This window comes from Cryptomeria japonica, chromosome 3 (genome assembly GCF_030272615.1).
Source record: "Cryptomeria japonica chromosome 3, Sugi_1.0, whole genome shotgun sequence".
Lineage (NCBI taxonomy): Eukaryota > Viridiplantae > Streptophyta > Pinopsida > Cupressales > Cupressaceae > Cryptomeria > Cryptomeria japonica.
Window position 1 is genome coordinate 666,560,527 of NC_081407.1, and position 15,176 is coordinate 666,575,702.

Here is a 15,176-nt window from a genome sequence, read left to right on the forward strand (position 1 = left end):
GGTGTTGAAGAGAAAACCAAAAAATAATGTTTGGAACAGTCCTTAGTAGTCATGAATGGACCAATTCCAAAGCCCCCAAGTGTAGGAGGCATGGATTGGTGCAATAGAGAAGTGAAGCCTTTGACTTATCTTGAGTAGATGCTAGCATAGTGGATTGTGAGTAGTTCTACCCATAAGGTGTTGAGTCCTTCCTTGTAGGATCCTTGTGGTAATTGGAGGGTTCAAAAATAAACTTATTGGACTTGTCCTTTGGTGTGTGACAAGGGATCTACATCAACCAAGCTTGATGCTAAACCTAAACAATGTACCTTCATTGGATATGGAATCGATGACTTTGGTTATCGGTTATGGGATTTTGAAAATCAAAAAATAATTATAATTAAATATGTTATATTCAATCAGAAGTATAAAGAACAAATGAAAGAAAAGAAGCATGAATAGGTCAAAAAGGAATATGTGGTGTTGGATGAGATTCCTAAAAATAAAATGCCATTGGTACTTGATGCTTAGCAACAACCAAATAACCCACAAACTCCTGCAAGTGTTAGACATTCTACAAAAGGTTAAGTATACCTCTTGAAATAATTTCTCCTTCTTTGTAATCTATTTTATTAATTTATTATAGTGAACCAGGAGGATATGAAGAAGCAATGTAGGTGGATGCCAAATAATAGTGGAAGCGAGGCATGAAAGAGGAAATGGATTCCTTGATAAAGAATTAGACTTGGGACTTAGTCCCATTACCTGTAGGAAAAATAGCCTTACCAAATAAATGGGTTTATTGAATGAAGGAGGATGATGGAGGACAAAAAATATATAAGGCAAGGCTCATGGTTAAAAGTTCTGCATAGAAAAAGGGTCTATATTTTGATGAAATATTTCCTCTAGTTGTAAAAATGGATTCAACTATAATTGTTCTATGTCTTGTGGATGTAGAAGACTTTCATCTTGAATAGATAGATATTAAAAGAACTTTTCTCCATGCAGATTTGGAGGATGAAATATACATGCAACAGCCATAGGGCTATGAGGTCAAAGGTAAGGAGGAGTTAGTGTGCAAGTTGAAGAAGAGTTTCTATGGCTTTAAGCGAGCACCTCGACAATGGTATTTGAAATTTGATGGTTTCATGGTTGAACAAGGTCACCATAGATGTCATTATGGTCATTATGCTTAATTTAAGAGATTAGATAATGAAAGCTATATTATCCTATTACTTTATGTTGATGACATTCTTGTTCTTGGATCTAACATGCAACATATAAATAAACTTTAACATAAATTAGCACAGTCATTTGCTAAGAAGGATTTGGGTGCAGATAAGCAAATCCTTGGCATGACTATTTCATGGAATAGGAAAAATAGAACATTAAATTTGTCTGAAAGTGAGTATATAAAGAAGGTGTTGAAATGATTTGACATGCAAAATGCAAAAGAAGCTGGTACACCTTTTCCTAATCATTTCAAATTGAATAAGGAGACGTGTTCAAAGAAATAGAAAGAGGTAAATAAAATGTCTAACATCTCATATTTATCATCTGTTAGCAGTTTCATGTATACGATGGTATGTACATGGCCAGATATTGCACATGCAATGGGAGTTGTTAGAAGGTATATGAGCAATCTAGGAATGGAACATTGGAATTTTGTCAAATGGATTCTTAGGTATTTGAGAGGTAACACTAGCAAGGCATTATGTTATGAATGATCAAATGTTGTTCTATGAGGATATGTTGACTTTGATCTAGCAGGTAATATTGATATAAGGAGGAGTACTATAGGGTATGTTTTAACTATAGGGGGAATTGTAGTTAGTTGGATTTCTAGACTGCAAAAGCCAATAGCTAACCTTCTTGTGAAATAAGATTAACATTTTTGTAAGAGGACCTACTTACAAAAATGTTACTCCTGTTTCACAAGAAGGTTATCTATTGGTGGAAGTTGATAATAAGGAGGGGGAACATTATGGTATGTTGGTATGGGAGATTATTGTGAGACAAATAGAAAACTTATGGAAGGAGGTATGCAAGAATATTGATTAATATGATTACCCCCATTACTAACATGTGTAGGATCACAAGGGCTTCACTTAGTGAACCTAGGTTATAGCACATGCATTCATGGCATACTAAAGAATCCCCGTATTTCCAAAACATATTGCCTTAGATCCATTTTTGTCACCCTCTCCCAATACACAAGCTAAATTAAAAGCCCCCTTATTTTCACCAAATATGACATGTTTTCATAGTTCGAATTAAAAAACCCCTATTTTCATTTATAGGAAATATTGTACCCTCATTTTTGGGATACTAAACCCCCTAATATGAATGTGAATGATATAATATTTCCTAGATAGTGAAGCCCCCATGTGTAGGATTAACATTTTGTGTCGAAGTAGTCATGATAGAATATGTAAATATAGGCACACTAGGCAAGGATGTAGGCATAGGAATGAAATGATTATCTTGGATAGTGGCTTGAGAGTACTCGAGGACTTTGGCATAGCTTTTAAGTGGTATAATATCAATATCAACAATATGAGCAATGCTGCACAAAAAATCCATACCTATCTTATCATTTTTTATTATTCTTTTTAATCTTTCAATCAAGGAGATTTCCTCACTATCTAGGTATTGTTGACCCATCCATTGTTGAAGATTCTCAAATTCATTATCAATTTTTTCCAATTAGTTAATAGTAACCCTACTTAGTGATTCATCAACATAATGAGATGTATCAAAAGAATGGGGATAAGTGATGTCATGCGTTGGATTAGAGGAAGCAGCAACATTCACATGGAACAAGTTATCCAACTATGGCTCTATATCCTTAGTGTTTAAACATTGTAAATCCTTAAGTCTACAACTTATTCTCATTATAATATTATATGTGGGACTAAGGGTAACAAAACTCACGTACAAAGGAAGAAAATTGAATGCAAAGTTTGAAAACCATGATTAAACAATGAAATAATGAATCAATGAATGTGAATTATGAATTTAAACAATAGATGACTTTAAATTTGAAAGAAACATGTCATAATAATCATATCTAAAAATACAATTAAAAAAATTATACATCCCATAAGTCAACTTTAGAATAATAAATTAAGGTTTTTTTGAAACTAACCTCTAAATTTATGTAATTTAATTGTAAATATGATCTATGATTGCAAATTTTAATGTTAAAGTGTATACCAATAAGATATGAGACCATAAACTAGAAATAAACATGAATACCAAAACATATTAATGAACTAGCTACCTAAACGAATGTAACTTATAGTGCATAAGATATGTGTTTTAGAAATGATTGTAAATATGAATCAATTAAGTGCATATGAATCAAATCAAAAAATTAAAAAACAAAAGGAATACAAGAACATGAGTTGGGCTCACCAAAAATGTATTGGAGAGAAAATTAGGGTTTCACCAATTAAGATAATAAAACTACTAATCTTACCTTAGGGACCAAAAAATTGAAAGGGGTGAATCCAATAAATCTCACCACAATCAAAATAAGAAAAGGGCTGAAATTTTGATTAGATCGACTAATTATTGTTTTCCACCCTCTTTCTAGTTTCAATAGATTATAAATTATGAAATTAGGAAGAACATGATATAATTAAGATGAAACAATAAAAATAGACTACTATGGGTATCCAATAGAACCATCGAAAAGGATCTGGATAGAATAAAAGAACCAATACCTGCACCAAAAATTTTGACCTAATCTTTTAGGATTGGGTAGTAGAGATTCACCTCATCCTCTAGTTTTCACTCCATCTAAAGCCAGACATTTTCATTATCATCAACTTTGTCATAATCTTTGAGTATATCTCTTGAGTGTATTCCTTGCACATAGAAAGAGAGGAAATAGGTTATGGATAGGGGTTTTCTTTGGGTCAAACATCAATTTTGGAATTAACCTTGAAATTGAAATGATCGGATGCTTTTATTTTGAGGGAATGGTTAGATCAGAAATAAAATTCTTGTAATTGAAATGTATACCTTGAAGAAGTTTTCTTGAATCCTCATGCAAGGGTTTTAGGATGTATTGTAGACTGTCTTGATAGAAAATTGATAAAGGATGTCATCTTGAACACTTAAAACAGATTTCACTTCCTCTCCAATAATTGATGAATGCTTGATTTATTACTCACTTCTATTTTCAAGAGTGTAATTTAGGATCTTGATTTTGGTTACAAGTTAGGTTTCAAATGAGAGGAGTAGACCTTCTTTTATACTTCACTACTTGAAAATTAATTTAATTTTTGGAGGAGGCCAACACAAGATCAAATTTATCGCTTACTTGAGGTGATACTTATGATGACCAAATTTGGGGCCTAATCAAAAGGATCAGGGCATTATGCACCATGGTCCTAAGCTAGCACCTTGGTCCTGAGAATAAGGACTTAATTTTTGGTAGAATATAGGAAAGGTTGTGAAATTGCAAGTTTGTAGGATGGTGTGAGGAAAATCAAAATAGTCATCAGGCATAGAAATACAAAGCACCAAGGTGAGGTCTAGATGAGGATACAATTGTATGTGGATACAAATTATGATGCTACAGAAGCTAAAAATAAAAAAAAGTGATATGAAGATTCAAACACCTATGGATCCATCTCATCAAAAACACATGATCACATGTAATGCAAATGTATAAACATGCAAATATATGTAGCTTATATTAAAAAAATTATGTATATTGTAGAAATATCTTTTATCAAATAAATAATATTTGGAAATATCATTCATAGATCTAAAATACCATATTTTTAACTAAAAAAAATTGCAATTGGAAACATACTTTAACAATAAAGTAGAATTAGGAAGAAAAATTTATTTTAATATCAAAGTAACAAATTATATTTCTTAAATGTCATTATTGAATAGATTTGATATGATAGAGAGGTGAGAGAAAATAAAAACGTAGAGGGAGGGATTTTAGAGGGCATGAAGTTGTAGAGGATGACTTTCAAGGTGAACTAAAAGATGAGGGAGAAATCACTGGATCATATCCTCCTCTCTTTTGGTCAAATGTAGCAACACATTTTTTAAGGATCTTTCTTTCATACTCAACTAGAGTTCGTTTCCTAATTTTTGTATTTGGTAGGCTTCACTGCATGTAGGAAGCCTATGTTGGCCATTTGATGGAATTGATTATGTGTTGCATTGATGTTTTGTCATTGTTATCAACTCTAGTTATTTGGATGCTTTACCAACACCCTTCTAGTCACGCTAGGTTGAGTGATTTCTTCTTAGCTTGGATCCAACATGATCTGGTTGACCGATATAATCTAGTGATGAAATTGACTTGTTCATAGTTATTATACTAATATTTATTTAGTTGGTTCTAGTCAGGTGATTGGATTCTATTCTGCTTACTTAGAAGATTGGTTTCTGGTTTCGACGAGGGTTTCACAAGTAGAGCTTTTGGTGGAAATCTTTGATGCATTGGATAATTGGTGTTGGTGTAGCTTCTGATGGAGTTTCAGGATTTTGTTGGTGATCATGTTCGAGACTTGGCATTTGGAGATCATTGCTGAAGCGTGTGGACCTATACTTGGTCTCAATTGATCTAGCTTATGGACTGGAATAGATGTAACGTGTGGATAGGACCTATTGTTGTATTTCCTGGATATCTTATGCATTGATATTATTTGTTTTGGTCTAAGGCTGACATGTTTTGTAATTATGTAATTGGTTTATTGTCTGGTGGCCAACCTGTTTGTTAATTGTTGAGGGTTTTTATAAATAAGATGCAAGATCTCAGTGTAGATCATCATGGTTACTAAAAGAGGTCATGGTCAAGGAATGTAATATGTGAATAATGTAATATCATTTAGACCAAGGAGTTGGAAAATTATTGGAGATCTAATTGGGTTTGTGTAAGAGGATTTAGTCCTCTGGTATTGAGCTTAACTATATATATACTCAGGCATAGGAGATGCTATCTTTTGCAGTTCAACACTTCTCTAGATTGTAGTCTAGATTTGTATGTAGTCAGTGAGGCTCCTTTTGTGATGAGCAATATGCTCTAGGTTGTTGGCCTTCTTGCATGTGCAGGTGCCTTCATTGTAAATTCACATACTTACTACAAAAGTATTATCTGACTGTGGGTATGCTTCCCACCATGGTTTTTCCCTTTATCGGATTTTTCACGTACAAATCTTGGTGTTGTGTGGATGGCTTTTATTCTGTTATTATTGTTTATGCTTAATTGGATTAACTACTATTTTGATATTATTGTTTTAGGTTCCAGTATTGTTGTTTTAAATTTCTAATGCTTCCGATAATCTATGACAACTAATTCACCCCCCACCCTCTCAGTTGTCTTCTGGTTATCTGAACTATCTAACAATTGGTATAAGAGCTTTGGTCCTCTCTGCAAAAAGCTTAACCGCTTGAGGAAGATCCTATGGAAACTAACAGTTCAAGTTCATCCAATTCTTTCTGGAGCTATAATTTGAAGGGATATACTGAGGCTTGAATGAAAAAATTATAGAGTATGGAAGATTCAGATGGAGACTTATCTGAGATGTCTTGGCAAGGAGATTTGGGAGATCACACAAAATGGTGTCACACCCTTTAATCTAGGATCTGAGAATCCTCCTCCGGAGAACTTGGACAAGGAGCTTGAGAATGATTATAGAGAAAGAGAAGCCCTCTCGAGTGCACTTTCTAATCAATAAATAATGGGATCAATCGACAAATCATTTGGAAAGGCTATATGGATAAGTTGGAGACTCTTAATGAAGGTGACCCTATAGTGAATATTGCTAAACTTGATGGTTACTGGGTGAGATATGAAAACCTGAAGATGGAAGAAGATAAAAGGAATACTACATTCATGGAAAGGGTAAATGAGATTATTATGGGAATTCAATGTTGTGGTGGAACTCTAAGTGAAGATGAAATTGTTTCTAAAGTCCTAAGAGCCCTACCATCATCTTACAAAATGAATGCTATTACTATAATGAGTTGATAACAATGGATAATACATCTATCAAAAGAGATACCTTGGTTGGGAAACTATTTGCTTTCAAGCTTGAGGAATTTGGACCTTCTGGAGTTGTCAAGACTAAACCTACTTTTCATGCATCTATATATAAAACCGGTAAGCAAGACTAGAAATCTTTATATGCAAAATAACTAGAAGATATGAAGACAAGATGATGAGTTTGAGAAACTTGAAGCACTATTTGCTAGAAGAGTACTGACAGGACCGGTAGGAAGTAAGTATGAAGGAAAAGCACCTTTTAAATGTTTTTCATGTAACAAGATTGGTCATTTTGCATCCAGATGTTCTGAAAGGAATTAAAGATTTGAAGAAAGAGTTAAAAGATCATTTAAGCCTAACCCTGGATATTAGAATAAGTATACATTCAAGAAAAATAGAGACAAATCATGATACATAGCAGACAAGGAAGCATTATTGATTTAGATGATGAACACAGTGGATCTAACAATGGGAAGGAATGGGCATTCTTAGCTATCAAGGAAGATGATCTGGTAGTGGAAGAGAATGTACCTAAGGAGAAGGCACTTGGTGCTAAAATTGAGGATAAGGATGAATGGGTAATTGACAGTGGTTGTTCACATCATATAATTGGAGATGAAGGGAATTTTTTGTCTTTGCAAGAAATTGATGGTGGGTTAGATTTGGAGATGACAAGGCATGTATGATCAAAGTAAAAGGAATGATATCATTGGATGGTAAGAACAATACTGACAATGTTTATTATGCTGAAGGTTTGAAGCATAATCTTTTGAGTGTAGGACAATTGGTAGATAAGGGATTTTAATTACAGTTCAAGGATGGAAAATGCAAAATCATTAACAAGTTTGGCTTGGAGATTGCAACCGGTACACAAACAAAAGGTAACATATTTCATTTGAACTCCAGTGAGAAGACATGTTTGATTACATAGATTGATGAGAGTTGGCTATGGCATAAATGACTGTGTCATGTGAATTTTGATTGCATTGTGAAGATCATTTCAACTAAGGCTATTAGAGATATACCTAATATTATGAAGCCCTATAATCCAATATGTAAATAATGTCAAATGGGTAAACAGGTCAGAACCTCTTTTAGGAGTGTACAAGATAAATCGAATGATGTTCTTGATCTTATTCATACTGATTTGTATGGCTCTGCTAGAGTTAAAATTTTTCATGGTGATAGATATTTCATACTAATCATTGATGATTATTCTAGAATGATGTGGGTTACTTTTTTGAGAGAAAAATTTGAAGCATTTGAAAAGTTTAAAATATTTAAGGCTAAAGTAGAAAATGAGACATGATTGAACATTAAATGTTTGAGATCAGCTCATGGTGGTGAATTCACATCCGGTAAGTTTAATAAATTTTGTGACAAGCATGGTATTAGAAGACAAATTTTTGCTCCCCAGATACCTCAACAGAATGGAGTTATGGAAAGGAAAAATAGAAATATCTTGGATGCTGCTAGAATAATGATGATGGAAGCTAATCTACCTTATATCTACTGGAGAGAAGCAGTTAGTACAACAATTTATATATTCAACAGAGTACATATCAAAGGAGAAACCAGTAAGACACCTTATGAATTATGGTTTGGTAATACACCTGTAGTTAAGTATTTCAAAAATTTTGGTAGTAAATATTATTTTAGGAGAGATGATACTATTGGGAAATTTGATCCTAGAAGTGATGAAGGCATATTTATGGGTTATTCTAATGAAATTAAAGCATATAGATGTTATAGCAAGAGATTGTACAGAATAGTGGAGAGTGCTAATGATAAAGTAGATGAGCTGAGAAAAAGTCAAATCAAAATTTATGAGAAGGAATCAGCAATGGAAATGATTATATCTGAACTGGTAGCACCTTTACTAGAACAGAGAGTTGAACCAATTACTCCAGCAACATCAGAGAATTCTATAGTAACTGAAGAACAGGGAAGAGGAACAAAGAGTCAGAAGACTCCTAGGTATGTCACTAGTACATATGGGGCTAATTTCTGATGGCCTATCGTTGGAAGTCTGACTACATTTTGTCAGACTACTGACAAATGTAGTCATCAAAAACTCATCTCTAGACTTCCCGACGATGCCATTAAACGTCGAAAATCTGACCATGCCATGAACTCTTCCGATGATGGTTATGATCACTCCTTCGACCAAAAATATCGTCGGAGGAGCATTGGAATGTCGTCGCTCCCCCACTACTATGCATCGATGACCATCCGACAAGGAAGTGGTGTCAGTCATACAAGAGCCTTGTCGGTTGTTTCTATAGTTATCATCAAAATTCTGACGAAATCAAAAACTATGCGGAAGCAGAAGATACAAGATGAAGAGTCATGTGCAAGTAAATTTCATAAAAGAAAGCAAGAAGACATTATCTTGAATGACATGGAAACAAGCTCATCAGCTACCTAAAAGAGAAAAATTGTAGAAAAATAGAGGAAAGTGTTAAAGGGTGATAAATACATAGTGAGTATACAATACAACCAAACAATGTCTAGAGTGTGTGATGTGGTCTCTAATTTATGCTTGAAGGGATTAACTAGTTTTGGAGTTCCCGAGAAACCTATTGGGCCACGCTTGGAGAAAATCAATGTGTTCATGCAAGGACCACCTTTTTTCTATTATGAGAATGATGATTTTGCACTGAAGGATATTTGGAAGACAATATCCAAAAAATTGTATAGTGCAGAACCAGAGTTAGTGGACTCGAAGTACTTTCTGCTTCTAGAAGACCAAGAGGTTATGTACACAATCTCCCAATAGAAGGGTGATTTCAAGCATTCCCTCTCCCCCGAATAAATATTCAGGAAGACCTTCCTCAGATAAAGGACTATTGGCCTCAATGGGATCAAAGAAAAAAATTGAATTGCATAGACTCTAGATGATATGGTAGTGTCCTTCGTGAAGAACTTTGTACTATAATTGAAAATTCATGAGGGAAACTACAAGATAGTGAACGCAAATATATTCTTGAAAAGTGTGAAGAATGGAACTTGGTTTGGGTGGGGCTAGGTTAGGTGGCTCCTCTATAGGTTGATGAGATAGAAATTGTATTAGGATTTGGAAAAGATCACACTCGTGGAACTTCTTGTGTGATTGATCGATTGCACTATTTGGGTAATGCATTTGAAATAAATACATTTGCATACCATTTATCTATCTTGAAAGCATTTTATCATGATGATATTAAAGTTATTTCTCTATTTTTTGGTATTGGTGGAGCAGAGGTTGCTTTGCATTGACTTGGGATACATTTAAGTTGTGTTGTATTTGTGGAAATATGTGAAAAGAACAAGCTTGTCCTTAATCGTTGGTGGACAAAAACCCAATAGAAGGGTATTTTGTTTTAGAGTGAAGATGTCCAAGAGTTGAATATAGAAGTACTAGAGGACTTAGTAAACAATGCTTTCAATGACTTTCAAAGATCTCAATAGATGTCTTTAGGTCTCAATGGATGAAATGCCACTTGACACATGTTGTTTACCTATTTCAAGTGGCATTTCATCCATTGAGACCTAAAGACATCTACTAAGATCTTCAGAAGTCATTGAAAGAATTATCTACTAAGTCCTCCAGTACTTTTGTATTCAAATCATGTACATCTTCCCTCTGAATCAACCTACCTGTCTGTTGGGTTTTTGTCCACCAACTATTAAGGACAAGCCTACTCTTTTTACATATTTTCTCAGATACACCACAACTTAAATGTATCCCAAGTTGATGCAAAGCAACCTCTGCTCCATGAATACCAGAAAATAGAGAAAGAACTTTAATGCCATCAGGATAAAATGATTTCAAGATAGATAAATGGTTTGCAACTATATCTATTTGGAATGCATAACCCAAATAGTGAAATCAATCAGTCGCACAAGAAGCTCCAGAAGTGTGATCTTTTTAAATCCTAAAATAATTTCTATCTCATCAGCCTCTAGAAGAGCCACCTGACCTAGCCCCACCCAAACCAAGTACCATTCTTCATATTTTTCAAGAATGTATTTTTGTTCACTATCTTGCAATTTCCTTCATGAATTTTCAATTATAGTATAAAGTTCTTCACAAAGGACACTGCCACATTGTCTAGACTCTATGCAATTCAATTTTTTTCTTTGATCCCATGGAGGCCAATAGTCCTTTGTCTGAGGAAGTGCTTCCTGAATGTTCATGGGGGAGAGAGGTAATGCTTGAACCTGCCCTTCTATTGGGAGATTGTGTACATAACTTCTTGGTCTTTTAGAAGCTGAAAATTACTTCGAGTCCACCAACTCTGGTTCCAGACCATAGAAATTTTTGGATATTGTCTTCAAATATCCTTCAGTGTAAAAGAATCATTCTCATAATAGAAAAAAGGAGGCCCTTGCATGAACACATTGATTTCCTCCAAGCATGGCCCAATAGGTTTCCCTAGAACTCCTAGACCAGTTAGTCCCTTTGGGCATAAATTAGAGACCACATCACACACTCCAGACATTGTTTGTTTTTATATTATACTCTCTATGTATTTATAACCCTTTAAAACTTTCCTCTGGTTTTCTCCAATTGCTCTCTTCTGGGTAGTTTATGAGCTTGTTTCCATGTCATTCAAGATAATGTCCGCTTGCTTTCTTTTACAAACTTTACTTGCACACAAATATTTAGCTTATATCTTCTACTTCTGCATAGATATAAATTATAATATAGTAGGGCCTTAGAATAGTAGGGGCCCTACAATTCTATGGGCAAATGAATTCAATGTAAATGTTGGCTAGTTAAAGCTGGCCCCATAGAATCATAATGCCAGAATTTCAAGTCCCAGGAGGACTGTTGGGCCGTGATTCGGGCACCCAAAAGTTAGGGAGCAAATTCATCGTCACCTTATGGCAGCATTAGAGGAAACCCACTACTTGGAGAGCACTAATCCCCATCCTCTGGTCCCCCCCAGTCGCCCTAGGTTGGCATCCCCAGGCTCAGATGATTAAAGAAAATAAGCATCTATAAAGAAAAGATTTAGTCATTGCATGTTGTACATATTATCTGACAGAAAGACCCTAGATCCAAATCTTGGAGAAAGGAAACATCATTGATAATATTTTTTTCAAATAGGACTCAATCAAATAAAATAAAAATGTTTTGTGTAATTTTTAAAAGTAGAACTCATGCAATGCTTTCTGCATTATGAATAAACGAAGACATAGAGGTAATCCATAAATTGTGCCAAGCTATTGCACTTGAATAATCATTGCATATGTGGAATAATGAGAATATAGAAAAGAACCCTTTTGTTATTCGATCTATTCGATATCTACTGATATGACATTCAAGGCATTTTGGGTATCTTTGTGTTCATGTCAACTTTTCTTCCTATTTGGGCTCCTTCATTGTGAAAATGAGTTTAACTACTAAAAAAAATCTGCGTCTAAACCCTTACACGTCTACTGCACCACCAAAGTAAGGCACAAAAATGACAATATTATGAACCATGTGAAGAATCATGCATATGAAAGGAATTCCCAAAGATTCAACAAGCATAAAATGTTGCAATCAAAATAGAATTTTTATAGTAGCAAATGTTACAATCAAAATAGAAGTTTTATAGCATCCAAACATAAAGATTAAAATCTCATGCCTAATGGATAGGTCTGAAGTTCTACAAATAACAAGGGTGGAAAGAAAAGTTTTAGAGATGGAGAAAACACATGCTTAGAGGGATTTCATTGGCACCAAGGAGTAGATATTTGTTCTTGGCCTTGAATTCCTATGAATGGATGCAAATCATTGTCAATGATAAAAGATACGGGTTTGTATAAAGAACCAATAATGGAGAATATGATATTCTTAGGAACACAAGATAATAAGCATGAATCTTAGAGTAGTCACAACATCAAAAGATAGCACAATGATAGATTTTGAGATCTCTTTTTGGAAAAGAAATTATCAAAGGGTGATAGTTGAGATTTAGGAGAAAGTGGATCCAATCAAAAGAAGTTTAATATAAATGAAAAACAAAGATCAATAATACAAATCATAGCAAGTATGTTCAAGGATAACAAAGAAATATAACTATGAGGCAACAAGGTTTTATGAAAAAAATATAACTTGTGAACAAAGAATCATGTCAAGACATAAAGATGTAAAGTGGTATCCTTACAATCAAAGTATGACAATTACCAATATTATGAAGAGAACTCACATGACTAGATCTAGTCACCTATGCAAACATTTTAGTCATCTTGTGACAGTCAAAGAGGGCAATAGTAATAAGTCTTCATGATGGAAGTTTACAGAGCATAATGCATAGAACAAGAAAAAATAGTCATGTGATAATGCATAGGACAACCTTAATGCCCAAGTTTAGATAGCATAAAAGATGAATAATGATAGTTTATTTGATAGAATATCATTATTGCGTGAAGATGACGATATATGGCTATTGTGAACAATGTAGGATATAGTCAAATTCAAAGCATAGTTAATGATATAAAATAGTGAGAATCATCTTCAAGATCTTTATGAAAAAGCAAAAAATTGATAAGGTCTACTACAAGTCTAGATAAGTTGAGATTGGGAAAGAGTTTGGTTGATCCTCTATTCATGTCTTCTAGTCCATTAGAGATATTGGGAAAGAGTTTGGTATTGATTTTGGTGTTGGTGGAAGGTTTAAGGAGGTACACTATCATCCTAATTAATGTTAGAGAGTGTTGTGAAGAAGAATGGCCATGAAAGGAGTGACTATCCTAAGTGCTTGAGACTATCACAAAAAGTGAGTGTTGAAGTAGTGAGTCTTCCTTTGACCTTTGGGTGGTTGGGAGGGTAAAGACCCACATATCAAGTATCTACTTTGACATCCTAGGATGGTGTCCACCCAATCAATATTTTCTTCTCAATACAATTTGCAGATGATATTGCCATGTTTCCTACCTTGGACAAGAATAATATTATCAACTCAACTATAGATTAGAGTTCTTTTGTAATGCATTTGGATCAAATATTTATCAGCTTAAATCTACTTTACTAGGATCAACTATTGACCCTCCTGATTGATTGAGTCAATTTGGTTGGCAATGGGGAGGGCCTAGTAAAATTGTAAGGTACCCAAGTATACCATTCTCAATGTCCCCCTTGTTACCTAAGATGTGGGAATGGATGTATGCTAAGATAGAAAGAAAAATCAATGGTTGGAATAGGAACTTTCTATCATTGGTAAGTACAGTCCAAGTGTCTGAAAAAATCTTATCCATTTAAACCATTTATTATGCATCTATGTTGTTCCTTGCTAGTTACCAAGTAGATAAGGTGAAAAAAGTTATTAGGCTATTTTGTGGTTAAATGGAAGAGGTCAGAAAAGGATGCATTGTTAAATGGAAATGGTGCTGCTTGAGCAAGGACTTAGGTGGATTGGGGATCAAAGACCTTAGGAAACAAGGTATTTCCTTATAAATCAAATGGATTGTCAAGGCTTTAGAAGGGAATGAACCATGGAAGATATTAATTAGGAGAAAATTCATGATTGTCAATCGTTATAACATTTTTGGTGGGAATATTGTTGATAATTTCTCATGGTTTGAAATTATTGTCAAGTATGTCTGCAATCTAAGTAAAAAGTCTAACTATTTTTGGATTTTATTGTCTATTGAAATTCTTTGGTTTATTTGGAAGAGAAGAAATGAGAATGTGTTCCAAGGTAAAGGGAGGGTTCTTATTCAGTGTAATCTTAGAATCACAATGCTAATGATTATTGAATAGGTATCATTTGCATTGAAGATGCCAACAAGAAAGTTCATGAAGATATTGGATGAAGGTTCCTCTTCAATATATAAAGAAGACATTTAGGATGTTGCCTATGTTGAAAAAAAATATTAGCTAAGTTCAGATTATGAAAATCATATACGTATGTATTATTTCAATGTACATATTATTGGATGAGATCCAAACATGACGTGGGAAAGGCAATTCAATGTGTGATAGGTTTGGGTCCAAAATGTAACATGCTAAGGCATTGGGCTAGATCCCAAATGTCAAACATGGTAAATAACAATGACAATATAACAATAAATTAATAATGTTTCAAGATGACCTAAGGAGATCTACCACCAAAAGAAGGATATATATATAACAAATTCAAGATGAAGTAAAACATATTTTCATTACTTGCAAAAATTCTATCTACTCTTCCTATCTCTGCTC